The following is a 23,432-nucleotide window of genomic DNA, read 5'->3' on the forward strand; positions in this document are numbered from 1 at the left end:
GCTATGAGAGACGCCGCAGTGGAGGGCTCCGGAAATTTAAATATGTGGTAATACACATGTTTGGTTTGGTGTGTTGGGATTAAGGTCCCAAAGCGATAAGGCTATGAGAGACGCCGCAGTGGAGGGCTCCGGAAATTTAAATATGTGGTAGCTTGTGAACAAGATACACATGTTTGGTTTGGTGCGCTGGGTTTAATGTCCCAAAGCGATAAGGCTATGAGAAACGCCGCAGTGTAGGGCTCCGGAAATTTAAATATGTGGTAGCTTGTGAACAAGATACACATGTTTGGTTTGGTGTGTTGGGTTTAATGTCCCAAAGCGATAAGGCTATGAGAGACGCCGCAGTGGAGGGCTCCGGAAATTTAAATATGTGGTAATACACATGTTTGGTTTGGTGTGTTGGGTTTAAGGTCTCAAAGCGATAAGGCTATGAGAGACGCCGCAGTGGAGGGCTCCGGAAATTTAAATATGTGGTAATACACATGTTTGGTTTGGTGTGTTGGGTTTAAGGTCCCAAAGCGATAAGGCTATGAGAGACGCCGCAGTGTAGGGCTCCGGAAATTTCAATATGTGGTAGCTTGTGAACAAGATACACATGTTTGGTTTGGTGCGCTGGGTTTAATGTCCCAAAGCGATAAGGCTATGAGAGACGCCGCAGTGCAGGGCTCCGGAAATTTAAATATGTGGTAGCTTGTGAACAAGATACACATGTTTGGTTTGGTGCGCTGGGTTTAATGTCCCAAAGCGATAAGGCTATGAGAGACGCCGCAGTGTAGGGCTCCGGAAATTTCAATATGTGGTAGCTTGTGAACAAGATACACATGTTTGGTTTGGTGTGTTGGGTTTAAGGTCCCAAAGCGATAAGGCTATGAGAGACGCCGCAGTGGAGGGCTCCGGAAATTTAAATATGTGGTAGCTTGTGAACAAGATACACATGTCTGGTTTGGTGTTTTGGGTTTAATGTTCCAAAGCGATAAGGCTACGAGAGACGCCGCAGTGGAGGGCTCCAGAAATTTAAATATCTGGTAGCTTGTGAACAAGATGGCTTGGGGATAATGAACAAGCAATCGCTACCATCCGCTAGCCGGCCGTATACCGTCCAAAGCGAACGCCTCGCCATTTTAATCTTTGTCCACAAATTCGAAATTCCCATGGATTCCATTCTCTGCAGAGGAAGGACAAGAGCGGGGGCAAAAATTGCGATTACAGAAAACAGGGGCTAGGCTGTGCAGGTAAGCGCAAATTTCAAGCGTAGCATTAATTGCGTGCACAGAAATATGAGATGAAGCTGGTGCCATCACGTAAAAGAGCTTTACATCGAGCTTTGTGTAGCGACGCAAGCAGAATACGAAAAAAAGACCGTGACCGGGGAATAGTGAAAACAGCGCTGACTTCCAACTGTTTATTTAGCTCAAGACGCCACGATTAAGTACAAAACGACGCGCTGGTAGGAAAGGGGAAAAAATTGGAAGGTAAAAATTAATACAAATGGCACAGGACGCATGATAGAAACCGGGTCCTAATCACCAACCATGTAAGGATCTACATGGTGTCCAAGATAGATTTTAGCGAAGGGTTAAAAATAAAACAATTGAGGTAGGCCAGGGAAACAACTTGCGTTCTTTTCACTGTGTATTTGTTGTCCTTTCCGTATACGCTTTTCGCGCCGCTACACAAGCTACCATAACCCAACCAGCCACCAAGCAACTATTCCCATTGCGATTACCGGAATTTCGATTTTTAAACATATTCCTGCATCGCCACACTAACAACGAAGCGCTACACCCTGTTGGCGTGACGCAGTTTTAAGCTCAGTTGTGAGAATGGTAAAATGAAAAAAAAAAAAATAAAGTTGTGACACGTGGTCTCCAAACAGCACCGAATTAATAAAAAAAAATTCAATGTCACGCTCGAGAATACAATCGTATAACGAAAGGGGTAATTAATATAAGTACCTATATACAAAAATGGAGGAAATAGGAAGAAACCAAGAATTAACGATTGGAAAAGAAGGAGTCGAGGAAAATGGAAGGGGGGGGGGCAACAAGGTGCGGGAAAGAATAGAGACGCCACCGAGGACCAACGATAGGCCGAGAAAGGCAGAAGGTGAGCACAATGGTGGAGTATAGCACAAATGAAGTGCGGATGAGCGACTTGTTTCGCTTCGAACAGGAGCCGCTATATTATGCGCGCCACAGAGGGCGCGCCCATGCGCGCACACACAGCGCGGCGGCGGAGCAATGGTGCTGTGCACACACGCGAGCTGGTTCCAACTCGTCTGCAGACGCTAATACGAGACCGCACTTTGAACACACACGCGATCCATATCACTTTGGCTCTGCGGCCCTTGTGCGCGGGTTGTATACGGCGGTTGCGGAACCGACCAACGCTGTCGTGCGCTTGCACACAGCACGGCGACATCGAAAATGAGGCCACGAATTGATCGATGACCAAGGCACGCACCGACCGTGTATCTCCTCCCCCTTGTATCGGACGGAAGGAGGCTATTTTTACAGGCAATGACCGATCGACCAGAGTCGGAAGAAACGGCGAAAGGAAAGGATGAGGAAAAAACATTATAAAGACTGCTTATGTGCTCGAGTGTCAAATCATTACCCGGTTCTGAAATGCTTTAGCGTGAGGTTTTAGACATGCATTAAAGTCCTTTCTTACTGGTATTCGGTGCGCATGCTTATTCGACACAGATTGCCCATTGATTGCCCATTCGCTGGAGCGCCCGTTTGAAAGGATGCGATTGGAGGTATACGTAAATGGGGTTGGTTCGAATCCATGTTCCGAGCTATCCTCCAAATTGGCCACTATATGAAATCACAACACCATCCCGAACGCTGTACGACATATATGGTTGCAGCACAATTTTGTGACTAAATTTGGGAAAGCAGCCGCTATACATGGAGGTCGGCCAGTGAATTAAGATGTCCTATGTCGCGGCGGCGTCTGTATGCGCACAGGTGACGTGCGCCGTGTAGTGTGATAGGACCCTTTGATGACATCTGTTTTTCTTGCTGTAGAGCTGCTGATGACTTGTTTTCCTAGAAATCTCGAGGACACGAACGTCGCCACTGTTCTTTAAAGAAAAAACCTTAACTGCGGCGCGGAACCGAATTTCCGAGACAGAAAATATGGGCACCAAAACTACACGGCTAAAACCCGGATATAGCGAACGCCGGAAATAACGAACTGCCGTAATATGTCACTAAAAGCCAGATACTATCCGTCCTGCCTCGCTACTCACTCGACATCCGTCGTACTTCACTCGCATCACATTTGCTATCATTTGCCCGCAAGACATCACGAACGGACCTCCACGTGGAGCTAAATTTCGCTTCATCAGTATCAAAACTGTGAAGTGACCGTTCTTCGCGCAGCGTTTCGGATTCTCTAGCCCACACCAATATGGACGTGTTATACACCCAACCAGAACGAAGTATCTCCTTTATCTGCACGCCACACAAATGGGGGTTTCTGACAATCGAAGGGAGTTAAATACTCACTCCCTATTTTTTTTTCTTTCTTAAATGAAGCATAAACGTGGCGCCACGTTTATGCAACATTCACGTCAGAGACGCAAAGGAAAGGTGCATGACTGCACTGCGGCGTGTTGACGTATGCGCTTCGGGTTTTCAACGTGAAAAGCGGCGACGCAAAGGCGGTTAGAGTCGACTGCCTGTGCTTTGAGAGCTTGTTTAGTTACATGTGATAGCAGTGAGGCCAGATGAGGAGTAAAAATCAAACTGTTTATTAATACTTAGAGATTCGGTTGATCTGCAGAGGGTCTCCTGGCTGGATGTGGTGCGCCTTCGTGCGCGTCTGTGCTTCGTCTCGTCTCGGCTCCGAATGTTTTCTTCCTGAGGCGTCGAGTCCTCGCGTTTCTTCTCCGAAGTTCGAGGGGAAACATAACTCAGGCGGGGTTCGCGGACCGCGAAGTCTCTGCTCGGTCGTAACGGAGGTGTGAATAGATAACAGACCGACCGAGCGAACGTGCTCTTCGCGGTATCATCGCGGTCGTAACGGAGGTGTGGATAGATGAACAGACCAACCGAGCGAATGTGCTCTTCGCTGGGTTCCGCGTGGCGTAAGCACGCCCTCTCGGGTCGCCGCGGTTACGGGAGAGTAGGGTCGTCTCGAGCGTGGTCTCAAGTGATGAACTGCGTGCTGACACACGGTAGATTAAATGATGTAATGACTCACAGGATCTACCAAAATTACAGACGCCCTGCTCCACTCCAACTCGGCAACAGCCAGCCTCAACAAACTGCTGATTTTGGAGAACGTTAAATCAACGCTGAAGCATTAGAAGCAACGTTGCTAGTACAAGTTTCCGTCATTACAGCCCAATGCGTGCTCGCGTTTAATTTTTATAACCTTCGTTTTCTTTCAGCAACTTAGCAGGGTGTGCATCCAAACGAGCGAATCTGGGTTGCTTTCCTACTATACGGTAGACATAGGCGACATTGATCCTATAGTCCCGTTTCAACTTGACACGCGAAGCTGTCTATACACACGTCTGCACACAACCAAGCGCCTCTGCCAACTGGCAGAACACTTGCGAACTCGGGTATGCCACGCGGTGTCCGACGACACGCGGCCTGGCGACAATCAGTGCTCACCCATACCACCTGCCAGGAAGAATACTTGCCAACTCGATCATGTCACGTGGTCTCGTGACCCCCTCCCCGCACTGACAAACCAGCGCATTTCACGTGAACCGTGACGTCATCAAAACCGCGACCAATCAGGTAATTGAAAGACACCACCGGGTTTTCGTGCTTGTGAAGACATTAATGCTATCGCATATTACTTCCGAGCAGTGACATTCTGGCAGTGGCGCGTCAAGAAAGCAGGGGGAGTAGAGCAAGTGGTAAAAGACGGGATGAAAAGCCTTGAACTCGGCGGACAGGCGCAGCTCGTACAGTTCTAGATCGTCCAACCTCGCATGAAGCACCGATCGAGGTTCTTTGCGAAGAGTCCCTTCAGGCCTTGAGTCACGCGATGCTAGGCCATCACTGTACAAGCCCATAGCTTGACCAACCAGCTCGCTCTCAATTTTGCAGGTAGCCGCGAAATGTGATCAGGGCCGACATGCCACTTTACGCCTTTTTTTCCCCTCTTTTTTCTATTTTTTTTTCTTTTTGCCGCAGACTCGAAAACGATAAAAACGAGATTCGTGCGCGCTTGGTTGTTGCCTCCGTGAGAAAAGTTGAAGCGAGTCAAAACACTGCAGCGTGTTCACCAGGCCAGGCTGAGCGCACATCTCCATGCCCTGGCAGCGAGAGAAGACGCGAGCAGATGCTAATGTTCCTTCCCCGACCCACGCGTAATGTTGCCAAACTCCACCGCGCTGCCGAAGGGCACATTTGTGCGGCTACACACACCGCTGCTCGCGGTGGTCGAGAAAAAGAAGTGTTACGCGTTAGCGGTCATAACGACGAGCAACTGCATTTGTTCGCATTCCTATTACAGGGAGAGAGAGAGAGACAGCTCTTACATAAACCGTAGCAGTCCCCGTATCGTTATAGACAACAACGGTCCGCGCAGTTTCACGTCGATTATAATTGCGGGATAATGAACCGAGCGTAGCAAGAGTTACGAGACGGTCGCGGCGGCTCGCGGGTATTTCGGGTTGCCATTACATTCAAGGGGCTGCAGCAGCACACGCGCACACTACATAGCGTACGCCCTCGCCATAAGGACCTCCTCGTCCCCCGCACAAACGCCAAGCAAAATGCGCACCCGGCACACGTAATGAACGGCCGCAACATCCATAAGTCGGCGGCAGGCACGAAGCGCAACGAGGCATCCCCCTACGCTTATCCCGGCGAGAAGTGCTCGAAAAGAGGATTCGTGACCCCGGCACACTCGCGAGCACCGCCGCGCACAAGCACATCCGAGCGCTGCCGGAGCGGCGTCCATTTTGACCCAGCCACGTTAATTTTCCTTTTCCTCCGCTACAACAATCCATCGACCCTACCGTCCCCCTCTCCTGGAACAAGCTGGCCGGCACTGCGCCCCCCTCTTCTTCAGAGGCGATTACGCCGATGCTGCCGTTTACGCCGCTGGCGTCAGCAACCTAGGACCCCGTGCAACAGAGGCGGAGGAGGAGGAGGGAGAGAGATGAGGGAGTTCGCGCTGGCGTGGGAGTTTCATCCGCACATACGTATCCGCGTGGTGCAGCGAGCTCAAAATCGAGCACGCTCTGTAAGTACACTGTAAGTACAGCAGCGGCCGCACAAGAGAGCGGTGGTGGGAGGGGAGAAAGCGGTATGCACGCCGACCATTGGTGGAAGCGGAGAACGCCTTCGATGCCAGCTCGACCAATGGGCAGCACTGCTTGCGAGGAAGCAAAAACAAAATGACAGAAGACCAGGCCTCGATCGATCGGGCCGCAAGATTTGATCTCCGACTCCTCCGGGGGCTCCCGCAGAGCAAGCCGGCTATAAAAACGCGCCAGCGAAAAGTAGCAACAACCGTTCTGTTCGCCCTCGCGCGCACACCCTCCCCTTTTCTACCGTCGGCGTGCACGATCCATGGTTTTTCTCGCTTTCTCTCTCCCCCGGATCGAATCGGTTCGGGGGAGGCGCACACACGCATCGCTCGGAACGCGCATCCCTCGCGCACGCAGAGAGAGAGCGGCGGACACCAATTTCCACCGCGGCCCGTTTCGTCTCCTTTCCATAAAATCGGACGCGGAATCAGCGCCGTCGACCCCCCTCCCTCTCCCCCCCATCCTCCAGACGCCTCCTTTCCTGTCTACCCACCTGCAGTGACCGCGGTGGTTTGCCGCACAGGGTACAGCCGCCAGCGTGGCTACGCGACGAACCGCTCGCCCAAACACGGTGGCAGACCGCTGGCCTACATGACCGCGTCTTTATATTGTAAAGCTTCGGCATATGCTGGCAACTCGAATAAGGGTTCAAAGGCGTTTGTCAAAGAGATACGGCAAAGAGTGTTCAACATAGAGGACAGGCTCATCGCTACAGGATCTAATTTCTTCGTTGCGGATAATATATTACAGCTGACAACAAATTGCAGCGGAAAAGCAAAAGCTCCACCAAATGATACAGCACCAAGATGCGTGTCATGGTATGCCGACTATAGTTGCAGTGCACGCCCTACCCAAGGGTACGGAAGGGCTCCGAAATAATTTGAGGAAGCGAAAAACAAAAACAAAATTTCTCGTATCTAAGTCTCGCTAAGGACGCTTTTTCAAAAACTATTATCTTGAAGGAGCGACGCCCACTACATCCTCCTATATAAAGGCAATCAGAAACTACTACATCGGGTAAATGAACATGCAACGAAACGGCTTTTACTATGTTACCTGCCCACTAGACAAAGCTGAGAAAGACAGTCGTAACCAGCCCAGGCGAAATCACTTAACGGCTGGGCGCTAAAGAGGACCTCTCTGTGAGACCACTTCGCCGCGTAACCGAGGAGAGCTGCGGGAAAGCAGCCTCAGCTACAGAATCAGTACGCTCGCTCAAAAACTGCGCCCACGTGACATCAACGTCATAACAGCGGCCATTATTGACCTGAATATGCTGCTGCAGAGAGCTCCCCTCATCCGGCTCACACCTTCCACTAGGCAATCGGGAGCGCGGCCGTTCTTCTCTGCCTCCGCGACGAGTCCCTACTCAGGTCATCACAAGAAAGGCTATTGCCACCATATCCCCGCAGACTGGAAGACGATATCTCGCTCAGCTGTTTGGCGACCACATCTGCAGCAATGTTTTGCTTAAAGGCACATAATATACCTATTTTTGCTATTTTATATGCAGTCGATCCCGGATATATCGAAGGAGATCTCGAAATAGTTCGATATATCAATAATTCGATATATGGAACATTCCAACATATGAGGTCTTCAGTAACCCAGAGGCATGATGATTGCGGTGACGCCATGTTAGCGGCACGCTTCTGCAGCGATGGGCTCTCCGCGACAGGAGTAAAAAAAAGTACCAGACTGCGGCGAAAGCCATTTTACAGGACTGTTCATTAACTGCGTCGTCACTGTCATCGCTATACTCTCATGATTATTATTACCAACCCTATCGCTGCCATCATTATAAACCAAATGCGCCGTCAATGTCATCGCTACTATCATTACTATTACTGCATCGTTATTGCCGGTCAAAAGAGGTGCAATTCTGTTGATGGGGCACAATAACCACAATAATAACTCGCGTTAAAATAGGGCGCAGCTGATTTCTTCATCTTTAAAAGCGAAGCACCCACACGAGGGCCGCCGCAATCTTCGGTCAGCACGGCTGGCTGCAACGCATTGTAAATTGCGCAGCCACAACACCAGCTTCCTCGCAGGACAGCAGTGTCACGTTAAAACAAGCGTGCAAGACCGAAGACCACTTTCAAGTGGACTCGACATTGATCGCCAAGCGGTGTTACAGCGTTAATGCTGCCGGCAGGTGCCCAAGACCAACTCGGCTCAGCACACGCAAAATGACCTTGGGGGCGTCTTACACCTTACAGGGGCACGGCGCGCAGTTCGACACATCGAATGATCCACGAACGCGAATACCAATCCTATGGCATTTTCAAAGGAATATCCTGGGAGTTCGGTGTAGGCAATAAAACGATATACCCGCGTTCGATATACGCAGGATCGACTGCACTATATGCAGCAAATGACACCTCTCCACCTGACTTCTGGTCCGGCGGAAAGATTAGACCAGTGAAGTTTTCTGGGATAACATAAGGCATCACAGTTGACAAGGTGCTGTTCAGAAATATTAAACCGATTTCGCAGCAATGCTTTCCCGCCGAAAAGTGGTGAACCGGGACACTTTTGAGACAATGAAATTCTGCCGTCTCGGATGTGTTTTACGACGTTCTATAGCGAGTTTACCACCTTAAAAGTAAACCACGCCAGGCCGCATGCGGGCTGCGGCGCAAGTATGCACCCAGCCAGCACAAACCATTGGGCAAATATTGCAGTTTGTTGGCAACCTACTGGCCCTACAGAAAAAAAAGGCCAGTGAATTGCCAACAAACGCCAATATTGGGCCAATGATTTGTGCTGCCTGGGCATGGTTCGGCACGTGCTGACAGGTGTTTCTTAGATTTGATCACGAGAGTGCAGGACGCACAGGTTCCACACCGACGGCAAGTATATACATTCTGCACTTCGTCCGCACTCGACTATATAATCTTGCGAAATGGTAAAGCCAAGTTCAGCTTCATGAGAGGCATTCGGTGGACGTGGTTCGGGTCGATGACAACTGCGCGCGAATTAAATGACTGAGCAATGAAGAACTTGTACCAAAAAGAGTTTACGACTGGCACTTTTTTTTTTTTTTTTTTTTTTTTACTTGAGCGCAGGGACTCGAACGCATGTGTTTTCGCCTCGAAGCTTCCTCACTGGCAACGACGTAATACCAGCGTACTGCCGATGTAATAGAAAAGGCTGCACGTAGCGCCGCGCAATATACCAGCACTTTTGTGGTTCTCCTTTATCAAAATTCCAGCGCCACTGTGGCGAGGTTCGATTCCGCGACCTTGCGCTCAGCAGTCAACTGAAAACCAATGCTATAGCTCCCTAGGGAACCTTATCAAAAAACAAACACAAGACACAAGGAATGAACAAACTGACGAGGAGGGTAAGTACGCACTCATAGAAACTCAGCAAAGCAACCCCCCCCCCCCCCCGACACATCCACACACCATTGCGAACCCATTTACACCACGACCGACTTCCCAACTGAAAAGCCAAGAAGCGCGAAAGCCCAGAAGCGGCCTCTTGTATACTGTGCCCCGGCAGTCAAAACAGGCAGGCATATGGGAAGTCCAATCAGACCTGCCGAAGAGCATGCGAAAGTAAAGGAACGCAGTAAATACAACAAACCCGAGCGAAAAACACGCGCGCTGTCATTTTGCGCTGCAGGCGAGCTGCAGCCCGGCGGAAAGCCGGAGGCGCCACGCGACCACGGCCGCGCCGTCTCGAACACGCGCGTCATAACTCAGCATCGCCAAATACGGGTGGCGCTGACAGCCCAAACGGTAGCGCACGCGGCAGCCAAAACGATCGGTTAGGCAGCCAGATAACAGATCAGCCGCGGTGACGGCGGCAGCAGCGCGAAAAGGCAAGGTCACGACACGTCGATAGGGGAGCCTGGCGGGAGACGTGACACGCCGTGGCAAATGTGGGGTCAGGACCCCCCGACCCCCGGGGGTCAGCGGAGGGCGCGAGCGAAGAAACGCGCTGCGCGAAAGACGGCGGCAGTCACGACTTGGCCGCCGCCGCCACGCGAGCTCGGCACTAACAGGTCGCGAGTCGTGATCGCGCGATCAACGACTACATCACCGCTGTGTAGCTCTACACTGATCAACCCCCCCCCCCCCCCCCCTCCGTGAATCTTTTCTTACGCGTAGCAATGTACCCCAACCAGTCTATATTTGGGTTGTTTAAACAAAGCACTGTCCCGCGAGTGAAAAAAAAAAAAAAAAGTATGAAGTACTGTCCGGCGCAGATTTCAACCGGCTAGGATAAAAGGTGAATTGAATTACCTCGGAGAAACAACCAGTAATCACACGTATCGTTTTAGGAGAGATGACAGCCCATTCTGGGCCTGCCCACCCGCAGCCCGCTTCCCCTATCCCCTTAACCGGCTGGGTACCCCTATTCTAAAGGTCCCTGTTAACTTTCAAAAACTGCATGTGCATGCCAACGCAGTTTAGACTCTTTATATGCCACCTCGCTATAGCAAATGCTTTCGCATCATGCCCTTAACGGGGGAGCTTAAGCGTACCCCAATTTTTAAGCGTTTCCGGGATGGACCATGACTTCCAAATTTCAATGAAAATCCCGAGTTCTGAGTCGTCCCCCAGATTTCATTTGTCCCCTTTGTGAATCCAAGTTCGTAAGGCTTCACTAAGTTTTCACACACACACACACACACACACACACACACACACACACACACACACACACACACACACACACACACACACACACACACACACACACACACACACACGCACACACGCACACACGCACACACACGCACGCACAGTGTTGCGTTACCTGACTAGAAAAAACAAAAAAGAAAGGTGAGGCGTTTTGTTTCTCCAACACTCTCCAGCCCGTCACACAAGACCGAAAGGTGTCTATTTCCGTTCTCATCTTTACTGCAGCGCCAGAAATCCATGTGCGATCATAATGCCGTCACTTAGATCCCCTGAGCACCGTTCGTTGCCCGAAAGCGGCAGGCTGTCGCAAACACGCTATACTCGGGGACACTTTTTCTTGGCAATGGGCGCAAAGGTAGGGAGGCGGGGCATGCTTAAACGTGTCACTCCGCCATGTAGTTCGACCGCGAGGCTTTCGGTCTGCATGAACGTTGCAGATCATTTCCTTCGTTTGCTTCGACAGCCAACGTCTCTTGAACTTGACTAATCTTGTCTGGTGAAAACGCTTCAAGTCGTAGCGGAGTACACGACCAGAACCACCGGAGTGACCTGAACAGGCGGCTGTCGCCATCTTGTTTGTAAAGTCGGGGAGTCTCGAAAACCCGGTGGGACCAAGAAAAGTGTTTTGGGCATAACAGCTTTATTTCAGAAAATTGGTTCCGTGATAAAAAATATACCGTAAATAACTAGCACTATGATTGCAATTTGTTTTTGCAGAAATTGCTCACGTAACTATAGGGACTATATTCAGCTGCGCAGGAAGATGTGTTTCGGCTCCGTAGCTATGGCTCCATTGGCAAGAAAATGTGTCCCCGAGTATAGTGTCGTTCCCGTGGTCCGAGTTGTAGAAGAAGAGGAGGCGGCTACGAGGAAACGAAAGGCGCGGTAGCTGTTTTACATTTAGTGCGCCCCGCGGACATCTACAGGACGTACACGCTGCGACGCTTTACTGTCGTTAAAAAGCTTACACGCTGATTACCGTTAGCCTTTGTGTAATTGCAAAATATGCACGACTCGGAATTCGTCAAGCATGGAAACGCTGCTGCTACTGCTGTTACGTTGCTATAACCTTTGCAAATGCCGAGTGTGGTCTCTGCAGCGACCCAGGCGCAAGTTAATTCTCTGGAATTCTCGAAATATGACGTCCCCGGATGGTTTCACAACATTGCTGTCTGTAACAAGAAATCGTACAGCGACCTTTCGGCAGAATGAAAACAGTAAGTATACTTAACACGTTGCTTGAACCTATAATAACCTCGCGGATTTTCGATACCCACGTGATGACAACACTTCAAAAAATCAAGGTGGAGGGCTGTGGTCTTTAAGACGCTGTGAGGGACGCCATATATATGGAAAGCTCCGGAAATATCGACCACTTGGTGTTCTATAACGTGCACTGATATCACACGGCCGGGCGCCTTGGTCTCCGCCTCCATCGACAAGTGAACTGGATGCCGCTGCCGGCATTGAACCTGCGTACTTGGGCTCAGCAGTCGGGCATCATACCACTGAGCCACAACGGCGGAGTCCACAGCAACATAGGCGAAGAGCAGTTGCAGTCCGTAGCAAAGGCATTACGCGAAAACTACGGACATCGAGCATCTACCCTCGACCCCCGTTGTCGAGCACATGTTTCTCAGTCTACCCGTGCATCCTGGTGTACGCTACTAGCCTACTGATGCTCCAGCACCGACCAGCGGCGGCCGCGCCAGGGAGGGAGGGAGGAGCGCGCGGTGTGAATGACACACGCCCCGCTCTCTAATTAAACGGCCGCCCCTACCCCGCCCATCATGCAGCTCTGTCCCACGGCGTCTCTATTTACACGGAGGCACGCGGTGGCGAGAGAAGCGTGCAGCGAGCCCGGAGAAACGGCAGCAGCAGCAACAAAAACAATAATAAAAGCCGTTCACACATGCGCACATTCACATACGCGGATCTACTAAAGAATGATATGTGCTAGAATGTGCAGAGCGCGTGAAAGCAAATAGAACATCCGAGATGTAAGTAATAAGTCCGAAAGCTCGTCGTAATTTAGAGAAGTACCACTCGCCTCGAGGTACGCGAGATAAGACGCTTACACCCCATTCTAAAGTTATTCGGGCCGCCTTGTTTGCGTACTCCATCAGAGCCGCTCGTGAATGAGTCGTTTCCTTTTCAAAGCTGATAGCGTCCGGGACACTCCAGGACTGCGCGTGTGGTTTTATTAAAATAATAACAAAAGGAAGATAAAAGTTGTGTGAGAGTGAAATTTGTGGGATGTGCCGCTTGTTGGGGCTAGCGAAGACGAAATAATTACATGGGCATAGCAAAAAAATGAGAGCGACGGCAGTTATAATATATGCAACCGTGAAACAAGGATTGCATTCGTAGAAACACGAAACCGGTGGCCGAGGCAACCATGGCGAAGGAACTTTTGAACAGACGGGTAACACTATCCTCAATCCCAAGCAGACCAAGACATAGACTCGGGCAATCCTGTAAGACAATCCGGTAAGGTACTTGCGGAGACAGCCGAAAACCACTAAAGACGCAAAGAAATGCAATAGCAAGACTGGTAAACGAGGGTAAATGCTCTGCAGGTTATTCGTACGGCGGTGGCGCCATCTATCATGAAGCAATGGACACATGGCTGCAAACTGTCGCGTTTCCTCCAGGCGCGGCTGGCTGCGAATATCAGACCCTCAGCGGGCTAGGACGAATATATAAAACTTCCAAGTTTCTGACAGCGAGGTCCCACCCGAAGTTAAAATGGCACACCTCGGGGAGCATATATAAAGTATAGGGACCCCGACTTCTTCCTTCGGCCATACGAGGTTCTTGAAGTCTGAACGTTAATTCTCGACACAGCAGTGTTTTCTAAATTGCGCACCCAACCCCCTCGCCACTTTGAAAATGCAGCGGCCATCACTGTCACGTATCACAACCGCTGACACGGTATCCGGCGTTCGTGTCCAGCTGGCAGAACGCCACAGCTCGGCACCCTACTCGGAGAATCACAGTTTTTGATACTCGACATACGCAAAGAAAAAGGAGGCTGTAAACATCGCACACCCGTCGTCGTGCGTGTTTCGGTAGACTGGGCTTGAAAGCGCACAAGCGACCAATGCGTCTAACGTTGGGTTACAAACATCTGACTGCTGTGGTAAGGTGCACAATGCCAATTTGTAACACTTATTTCGCTAACCGAACTCGCTACAAGTCTACAACTGTGCATTTTCCCCTCGCAATAACGTTCGTCGAAGAGCCCTCTGGTCGCAAGTGTCGACGCAGGACAGGTTTCTTGTCTCAACGAAGCGGCATGCAGGACCGAAGTCCTGAGGCCGCAGCGCACCTCCGTTCCGAAGCTGATGAAGCGGGGAGAGGAGGTGGTCAGGAGGAGGGGGGTCGGCATAAGGATCTGATTCTCCCGCGCACACAGCCAGCCCGCGAGCCAATTTCGTCCGGCTGGGGGAGCGAGGGGGGTCGCCCGGGGGCAACGCAAGCCATCCATCTCGGGGGCACCTGCGCGCGCTCCACTCTGCCCTCCACACGTAGGATACATGCGCATGCGGCACAGCGCGGGGCCGACGCGAAGAAGCTTGCGCAAATCGGTCCGGCCGCCTCGCACTCCCCCCTGCCGGCACTTTATTAATGGACGCCGGAGATGACCCCGCGGGTCTCCTCGCTGCAACCCCCCCTCCCCGGTCACTAGCTATAAAGAATCAAGCTGCGCAGCCAATGGGCCATGAGCAGGAGGACTCGCTGGCCGCGAACAAATTGGGGGCCCTCGGCGGCAGCGCATACGGGGTCGTCTCTGTCAGTTCGGCGGAATATTCAAAAACTGACGGCCCGCGAGAGGAAAAAAGAAAGAAGACGCACAGGGGGAGAGAGCATGGCTAGACATGCTCAAGACGGTCGAATCGAACGAGTCATAAGAGTGAATATGTGTCGAATCGAACGCCCTGGTATTAGGAGGGTTAAATCTGCACCTGGTTCCGGAACCTACGAGCCTCAAACCGCAGGCATGCATGACTAGCTACAGCCTTGCCTTCCAGGATGCCACCGTGATTACTGCCACATGAGCGAATGTGTCGGTGACGCAATGCAAGAAGAGAGCTTAAATCTACACCCGGATCCGAAACCTGTGCAACACGCACGGGCTTCAGTCTGGGGGCATGCGTGGCGCGCCATCTTGCAGCCTTGTCTTCCGGGATGTCAACGGGCGCTTCGAAACTCGAAAAGAATTAGCGTTAATTCAAAACGACGTTCAAAGTGAAATGATATCCAGTAAACGAGCTTTAACCTTTGGCCGGTACGACTGCCGAACTTAAATAAAAGGAAAGCTTGGCCTCAAACACAATACGAACGGATAAGTTAATCGAAGCGAAATGAACTTCGCGGCCGAAAGCAAACCTGCGTGCGATCGTCATAGCAGCCAAGTACATACAAATAATCCAGGTCTGCAACGGCAAGGCGAATCTCGATGTTATGCTTCTGCGCCTACTTCGTAAGCACGAAAAAAAAAATTACAAGGGTTCAACGCTGCTGAACCAAATATTAAGCAAAAGAATTAGCTGCGGGTGACCGAGCGTTCTTCTCTTTTGCTTCTTCCTCAGCCCACATATAAAGCCCCGCTTTAACCAACCCATATGAACGTGCCTTAGTGGCCTATAGGGGTAACGTGAATGCCAGGGTCCCAGCAGGCTGATTCTGACATAACCGTCCCGTGTGAAACGAGAGACCAAAGTTGGCAGCTCCTGCCAGCCCACATCACCTAATGCACAACGTCACGTGGGTAAGACGTGGCTACCAGCCGCGCTACGCTGAAGGCTCGAAACCTGGAGTAGTATTGTTTTCGCAATAATAAAAACAAGGCCTAACGTTATTGAATCAACGGCGGATTTATTAGGGGCAAACCCCCTTTTCCTGTGCAAGAAAAACTAAACCTGACAGGAAAACTACTCCCATATTTCCGAAGGAAAAAAAGAAGAAAAAGGAGATATACATATGGTTTAAAGGATAAACCCCCCCTTTCTTTCTCGCTAAGGGCGGCCCATAAATCCATCCTTGCTAAGAAGGTAAAAGCTACGTGTGCGGAAAAATACTCTTGATTGAACTGCTGCACACATGGTTTCAGGAACGCCATCCATGCTCTTTTCAAGCTGCCACTCAGAAATCGCTTGCGCGGTCGGCAGCCTTCAGTGTCTAATCGTAAGTAATGTACGATCAAAGTACATACAGCACCATCCTGGTGAGCTATAGATAGCATCGCACGATCCGCTACCGTAATCGGCTACCGCGCGCTGTCCAGAAAATAGCATAAAACAAAGCAAGAAAAAAAATGAATTTGGTACGACGCCGATTCGACGGCTCCCCTTGCGGCACCGTGCCACTCGCTTAATCACTAATCTCTTAATTTGTGCATCCCACACGAGATCATTAGCATACGGTCGTAGGCTACCGCATTATGTATCGGCAAGACCACCTGACGTAGACACAGAACCCACTTTGGGGTCCGATGGTCTAGGGTTCGACTCCCATTCCACCCGCCCACCTCTAGGGAACTACGCGAGTTAGCAGCTCCCGCCAATTCGGCCATGCCACGTGGTCTCGTGACGTCACACAACCCGCCAGCCAATCAGTGCCCGGCCATGTCACCTGCCAATCACCACCACCTGCCAGAATAATGCTCGCAATTTTTTGTCACTCATCGACGACGCCTGATTTTGTGGAGAACAGAGTCTTTTAAAGTTGCCGCGTTAAATAAATACGATCTCCCGACAGAGCAGAAAACGAAGCCCGGAGGTGTCTCTCGTACAGCGACCGTCGGGCAGCTGTCGGCGGACGCAGAGAACGTTGGGGTGCTTGCTTCCTTCCCTGCCCGCGCGAAAGTGAGCGTCGAACAAGGCGACGAAGCAGTAGCAACAGCACCAGCAGAGTGGCGGCACAAGACAAGCAAGCCAGCACACCACGGGGCGGCGGAGACAGAGAACCGCAGCAGGGCGCTGAAACAAATGGCGTTCGGCGCGGCAGGCGACTACCGGTCTGGTAGCGCCGAAAAGCGCGCGCGCACCCAGACGCCGCCATAGCAGCGCCACGCCTTCGTCCAAGAAAGGCGCAGCTCTGGGCGCTGCTCAGCTCTACGCAAGGTGGTGGCAGAGAAAGCGGCGGGCGCGTGGGCACTACGCTACAACGTGGGGAAACGCCGACGACGAGCGGCAAACAGATGACGTGACGGATGCCGTCGAACAGTGCCCCTTTCAACCGTGCAGCGTAGTCTCCGGGCCACCCTCAGGTGTCTCGACAGGAACCGGGGCAAAAAATAATGGGGAGGGGGGCTGAAGAGGGAGAGAAGCGCTAGCACAGTCGGCGTTCGCTGGTCAGCTCTGAGGGTCCCGTGACGGAACTAGACTAATGCGCGCATGGACCACATGAATGATGCGCAGCTTAGCATCATTCGCACCTCTGCCACCCTCCGCCATAATTGCCAATCTCCGCATATATAGGTCGTCCTCGGCAGCCTGACTTGCTTGTAATAAAAGAGAGCTGGCTTGAACTACTGACTGTTTCAGCAGAATTCCTCTCTAGTAGCAATAAATAAATAAATAAATAAATAAATAAATAAATAAATAAATAAATAAATAAATAAATAAATAAATAAATAAATAAATAGTCGAACGGAAAGAAAACAACCGCTTGGATGCTTCCAGAGTTCTGGTTTTTTTTTTTTTTTTTTCAGCAATGAGCCAGAACGTACCGCTACTCAACCTGCCGGCGTCACTGCCCTAAAATGTCACCGACTGTACTACAGCTTTGAACGTCACCAAAGCCGGCGCCGAGTGACTATAGGTGCAGCTGGCAGGACCGGGTCGCATTAGAGGAAGCAGTCGAGCAAGGAACTTTACAATGTCGTAATTATCTTAAGCTATTAAAATTATAATTAAAGGCGATGAGGGTAAGTTCGAGTGCGTTTTCAGCTACAGCTATTGCGTAAAGGTCGCTCACTGTTAAAAAAAAAAAAACATCCGCGTATAACCGTTCAAGAAGAGAACGGCAAGGTTGGCTGGTTTATGGATGTTTAAAGACTCAAAACGACTCAGCCTATGAGAGACGCCGTAGTAGAGGGCTCCGGAAACTTCCGACCACCTGGGGTTCTTTAACGTGCACCGACAACGCACAGCTTACGGGCGCCTTGCTTTTCGACTCCGTCCAAAAGCTGCCGCCGCGGCCGGGATTCGAACCCGCATCCTTGGGCACAGCAGTCGAGCGCTCTAACCACTGCTGGGGACGTTCGACCATGTTCGACTCGCCGCAGTGGTCCGCGGCGGATGAACGACAAAGAGAATGCGGACCGTTGAACCTTACACGGCATTTTATTTACGCTTGTTTATGTGCAAGCTTAAAGTCTTCAGCTTCAATCGATCGATGCATTCGATGTTTTTACCAGCCCGGGAAAACCGCGACAAAGAAAACGAAGATGAAAGGACACCAACTGCCTGTTGTCGCTCTTGCAGAAGCATCTATAGGTTCCTCGTGATAGCACGCTTAAAATCTGTGCCGCGCAGATCAGAGGCAATAAGTGCAGCTACTGGCGTGGCTGGTTCGACGGCTGACTCACAGCTTGAACCTAACTTGTTTTGCCAACAAGTTCAAGTGGGCGCCGTGAACCAGAGTGAAGCACGAGTGTGGGGTGGCGGCGGGTAGGCGAACGCTCAACGATAAAACGTTAATTACAGCTCTTACGAGATTGCATGTACCTGCTTTACCGAACCCATGCGCTACCTCCAAACCCCGAGGCCCACTAGAATAAATAAAATTTTACATAAAAGAAATTTACTATAGAAAAACCGAGTTAAGTCGGCCCTCATTAATTCGCAAAATTCGTATAATTCTATCAACAGTGTTGCCCCCGCCGACGCCCATGTAAGCCTATGACGGCAGATGCTCGTTAATTCGGACATATGGGCCGGCTCGGACCGGTTGATTCGGACGGGGGACAGCGTCGAGGCACGACCCGCGCAGCCCGCGATCACCAAAATAGACCCCGAAATTGAACTGCGTGAAACAGCGCGCATTTCGAGCGCAGTACGTCAGACACGATCGCGACGATGAGAAGTTCGCTATTCCTGCAATAGCGCAAAGTCGCATAGTTTCGGTTTGGCCTTCCCAAACTTTCTGCCATCCCGCGGCGGCGATCGGGCACGAGCAATGGTCAGTCGCGTAGTTTTAGATGTTGCTTGACGCGTCCTTTGTTTTATTTTTATTCTGGGATGGAGTGACGCCGTTTTAACGCCTGTGCATGTGTCCCTCGCATGCATCCACATGCTGCTTCCAGTACGCATAATTAAACTGTGTTATTCACACACATCGTGCCTTCAGCTCATGCCACCACTGCCTCGTGCTGCACAGTGCTGCAAATGCTTGGCCGTTTCTTCCCTTCCCTATTTCTCGCTACACCTTTATTCTCCAACTTCTGAACGGACCGCGCCGCCTTCTTTCCATGCTTGTAGAGAGCTTTATATTTTTTTTTTTTTCCTGCGCGCAGCATACTTTCCCTCACGGCTTCAAGGCATACGTAAAGTTGGCTTCTCCTGCAGCTGCTAAGCCCAGTGGTAAAGCCACATAAAGAAACGGTTTGTGCCGTTTTCTTCCTAAAAATAAAAAAAGAAATTGCCTCGCGATCCTATGTAGCACACATGCGGCAATGTAATTTCGTGAAAAGTCATTGCCGCAGCCAGACGCACTTTACTATAGCTGATTTTTACCAAAAATGTCTTTATAGTACTATAAAAGGGGAAAAATGTAGAGTAGTCTATGGAAGATGAATTGGGACTTCATTTTCACTTGAGCAGGGTTCTACTGTACATGGACCCGTAGAAAGCCTCATATTAAGAGTAAGGAGAGATGAGGAAAACAAGACACAGCAGCTGAAAGTCTATTTTCACACGTCTCCAGAGTTATTCAGGGATCATTCAGCAAGAATTATGCCGTGGCACTAAGCGCTAAATTTGATCGATCCAAGCAGCAAGGCTCCGTGAAAGCCCCCATGGCTTTTCTGTAGCTTAGTCACGTGGCCTATCTCAGGAATGATGACTTCCTTGCGCAAATGTATGACAGCCGTAATTGTCCAGACGGTGAGCAGAAGGTTTGAGTAGAATGTATTGTTCGTGGCATTTTACTACATGGACCCACAGGCAGTCTCATATTTAGAGTCAAGCATTCTGACAATGGTAGAAAATGGAGCATATAGGGCAAATGTTCTTTCATGCGACTTCTGCGTCCTACTTCCCTTTTGTGCCATGTTCAAAATATGCTTTCACATATATATTCTGCATCACAGGTAGGTTGCAGTGCAAAAGCTAAGGCTGGCATCCAATTAGGGTTACAGGAACACAACAAATTTACAGTGTCTCAAATATCTGAACTGCGCAAAATTGTATTACAGCAATAGCTGTTAAGTGACCTTTTCCTGTGCGTTGCGTTCGTGTAGTGGTAACAGCAGCAGTGATATCTGATGAAACTTGAGGGTGGCTGCCACAAGAACGATCCGGACAGTTACCATTATAAACAGGAAGAGGAGGGCTACCATGGAATGAGGAAGGCATGGCGAATGCAGAGGAACGCACAGTCAAAGGGTAGTAGAAGTCTATACCATTTTATGGTGCCACCTCTAGATGCCTGCTCCCTGGGCTCCATTGCAGAATAAGTAGTAGTGAAGTTTAGTGCTCTTTGTCGTTTCACACTCAAAGTAATTGGCAAGCGACTATCACTTTGTGGCACCACAAAAGACAACCAGAGTAAGCTCTAATGGTCTCAGCCGTGTGAAAGTGCTTCCACATTGTTCCAGATTGTGATAGTAGTTCTTTATGGCATACACTTCCTTCCAAGCTTTAAATCGTGCACAGGAGAGAGTGGCAGGCATTATTTTGACTGCCAAGCATGCTTGTTGTAGCACTTTGAAAAGAACAGTGTGCTGGGGTTGCCGACGTCCACACTTTTACCATCCATGGTGAACCAGAAGGTTGAGCATGTAGTCTTTGTAAAAAAATTAGAGCTTAGGGGGTCTGCTTCTAAGCTATGTAGTGGCACTGTTTTAGCATTCATGGAAGTCCTTCCTGTTGGCAAGGGCAGGACGAAAAATTGCATCAACTTCAGGAAATTTGGAACACTGGAAATGCATTACAAGGCATATGGTACACATCAGGAGTAAACCCCCTGGGCTCTAAACTTTTGGCAAAGACTGTACTTCATTTAGTGCATGCATAAATGCACACAGAAAATTGTAAATGAACCTCACACGATCACGTGCAAAATTCAGCTCTCGTGTGGCGCCCCTTTTGGGATACCAACGTTTTCTTAATATCCAGCCTATCCTTTCTCTAATAAATTCTATTTTTTGTTATGTTAGTTGAGCACCAGAAACTTTTTAGACCAAAAGTAAGTTCTGATGTCCACATTTGTATCATTCATGCTAACCAGCAGATTGAGCATGCCCAGACTATACAGTCAAACCTCGATATAATGAACACGCATATAACGAATTATTGAACTCTTCCGAAATATTTTTGTCAAACACATGTATTTTTAACTTCCCATAGCGAACGCGGTTCGGCATAAAACAGATATTACGAACTCAAGAGGAGGCTGACTGACACCCTTCTCATGAAGCTTTTTATGAAGCAAGACTTGAAGATCGACTTGCTGGGAGCATTAAAGCGGCAGGGACAGCGTGATAGGTGAAACGATTGCCAACTGCTTTTGGCACGCAGATTTTGTTCCAGCAGAGGCCCGTGCATCAAGTGACGATGGGGACGATCCCGACGAAGCACAAGCAGACCTCCGCAAGCTCGATGAGCCTGGAACGATTTTTCGCGTTTTGTTGGTGACATGCCCGCCAACAATGACTGTAGAGGACTTTGTAAGCGGCGACGACATTGCGGCGAAATCGCTGTGGAAGTTTGACGAAGCTCCGGTTGACCGTGAAGACGATGAGAACATTCAGACTTCACAAGAAGCGCTTGCTGCATTGGATTTATTGCGCCGCCGCTGCAGTGCTATTGAGAGCAGTCGGTTTGCCTTGTTGAGTGTTTGCAAACTGTGGAACAGGGCGTGATACGGAACGCAATCAACACAAAAAAAAAGCACGCCGAGATAACGCAGTCCTTTGCGCGTAAATAAATGGACGTGACCCAAGTAGGCACCCTCCGAGTTGCTGTGCCTTCTCTGATTGAATTTTGCTGCTCTTGCATGCATTTTCTACGAAATTTTATATATGAATTATGGATAAAGCGAACTATTTTCAGATTTTTTCACTGTTTGTTACAACGAGGTTTCACTGTATCACAGTCAGACGGAAACTAGAAGAACATGGCCGCAGCACTTTGCGAAGTGCTCCCGCCGAAAGCCAACGAGATTGGGTTAAAATGGACGAGCATTCAGAAACAGCTGCCAGTTGCGCTTAGACTGCATGTGTCTCTACTCCCGAAAAATAACTTATTGCAACTGTTCACGATTAAAAGGCAGCACTAGAGAGGCATAGTCCAGTTGATACTGTTTTTCTTGATTTCGAGAAGGTGTTCGACCGTGTGTCCCACCCCAAATTATTGCAGAAGTTAAAACCTATACTAAAGCATGAGTGCCTACTCTTATAAATCGAAGCCTATCTTTCACACAGACATCAAAGTGTGGTTGTTGATGGTGTCCTTTCCAATGCTGTCCCAGCAGAATCTGGTATTCCACAGGGCTGTCTTGGGTCCCCTTTTCTTTATGGTATTTATCAATGACATAGTTCAAAACATACCGAACTATTCACAGACGAATGTATAATTTACCATGAAATTTCTAGCCCTGAAGATCAACTCATCTTACACGATTCTCTATCTACAATAGAAAAATTGTGCTCGACGTGGCAAATGACTGAATTCCAATAAGACCATAGCAATGACTGTAACACGTAAAAAGAATCCTTCAAGTTTCACATATCACACAGCCAACAAACCTCTCTTGGTTGTCAATGCTTTTAAATATCTAGGAATTCATATAACCTCTGACCTTCGATGGAACGAGCACATAGCATACATAGAAAAGAAAGCCCTAAGACAATTGCACTATTTCAGAAGAATGCTGCCACAATCCACACAAAAATAAAGCTTTTGGGTTGCAAAACATTTGTTCGGCCAATATTGGAATATGCTGCGGTAGTGTGAAATCCCTGGACCGAAACTAAAAACTTAACGTGGAAAATGTTCAACGCAAAGCAGCCAGATTTATCTTATTATAGTTGAAATGCTTCCCCAACTTCTCTACCGCAAACTGCAAGACTTGAACAGCTGGCCATTTGTCGTCTTTGCGAAAGGTTAAAGCTATTACATTCATTTTATCACAACAAAATTAAAATTTCAGTTCAGTCCATATCTCGTCGCCTTACACGCTTCTACCATTCTAAAAAAGTTGCCGCGTTTTCATGCAAACTAATGTCTTTAAATACTCGTTCTTTCCCCATACTATTG

General features: G+C 49.6%; 1 protein-coding gene across 2 annotated transcripts in view; it reads right to left on the minus strand.

Moving 5' to 3' along the window:
- The window catches only part of Uch (Ubiquitin carboxyl-terminal hydrolase), a 99,381-nt gene that overhangs the window by 48,458 nt on the left and 27,491 nt on the right, over positions 1-23,432 (minus strand). The window lies entirely within an intron of this gene.

The sequence above is a fragment of the Amblyomma maculatum genome, chromosome 4 (genome assembly GCF_055883805.1).
Source record: "Amblyomma maculatum isolate TAMU_Amacu chromosome 4, ASM5588380v1, whole genome shotgun sequence".
In the NCBI taxonomy this organism is placed as follows: Eukaryota; Metazoa; Arthropoda; class Arachnida; order Ixodida; family Ixodidae; genus Amblyomma; species Amblyomma maculatum.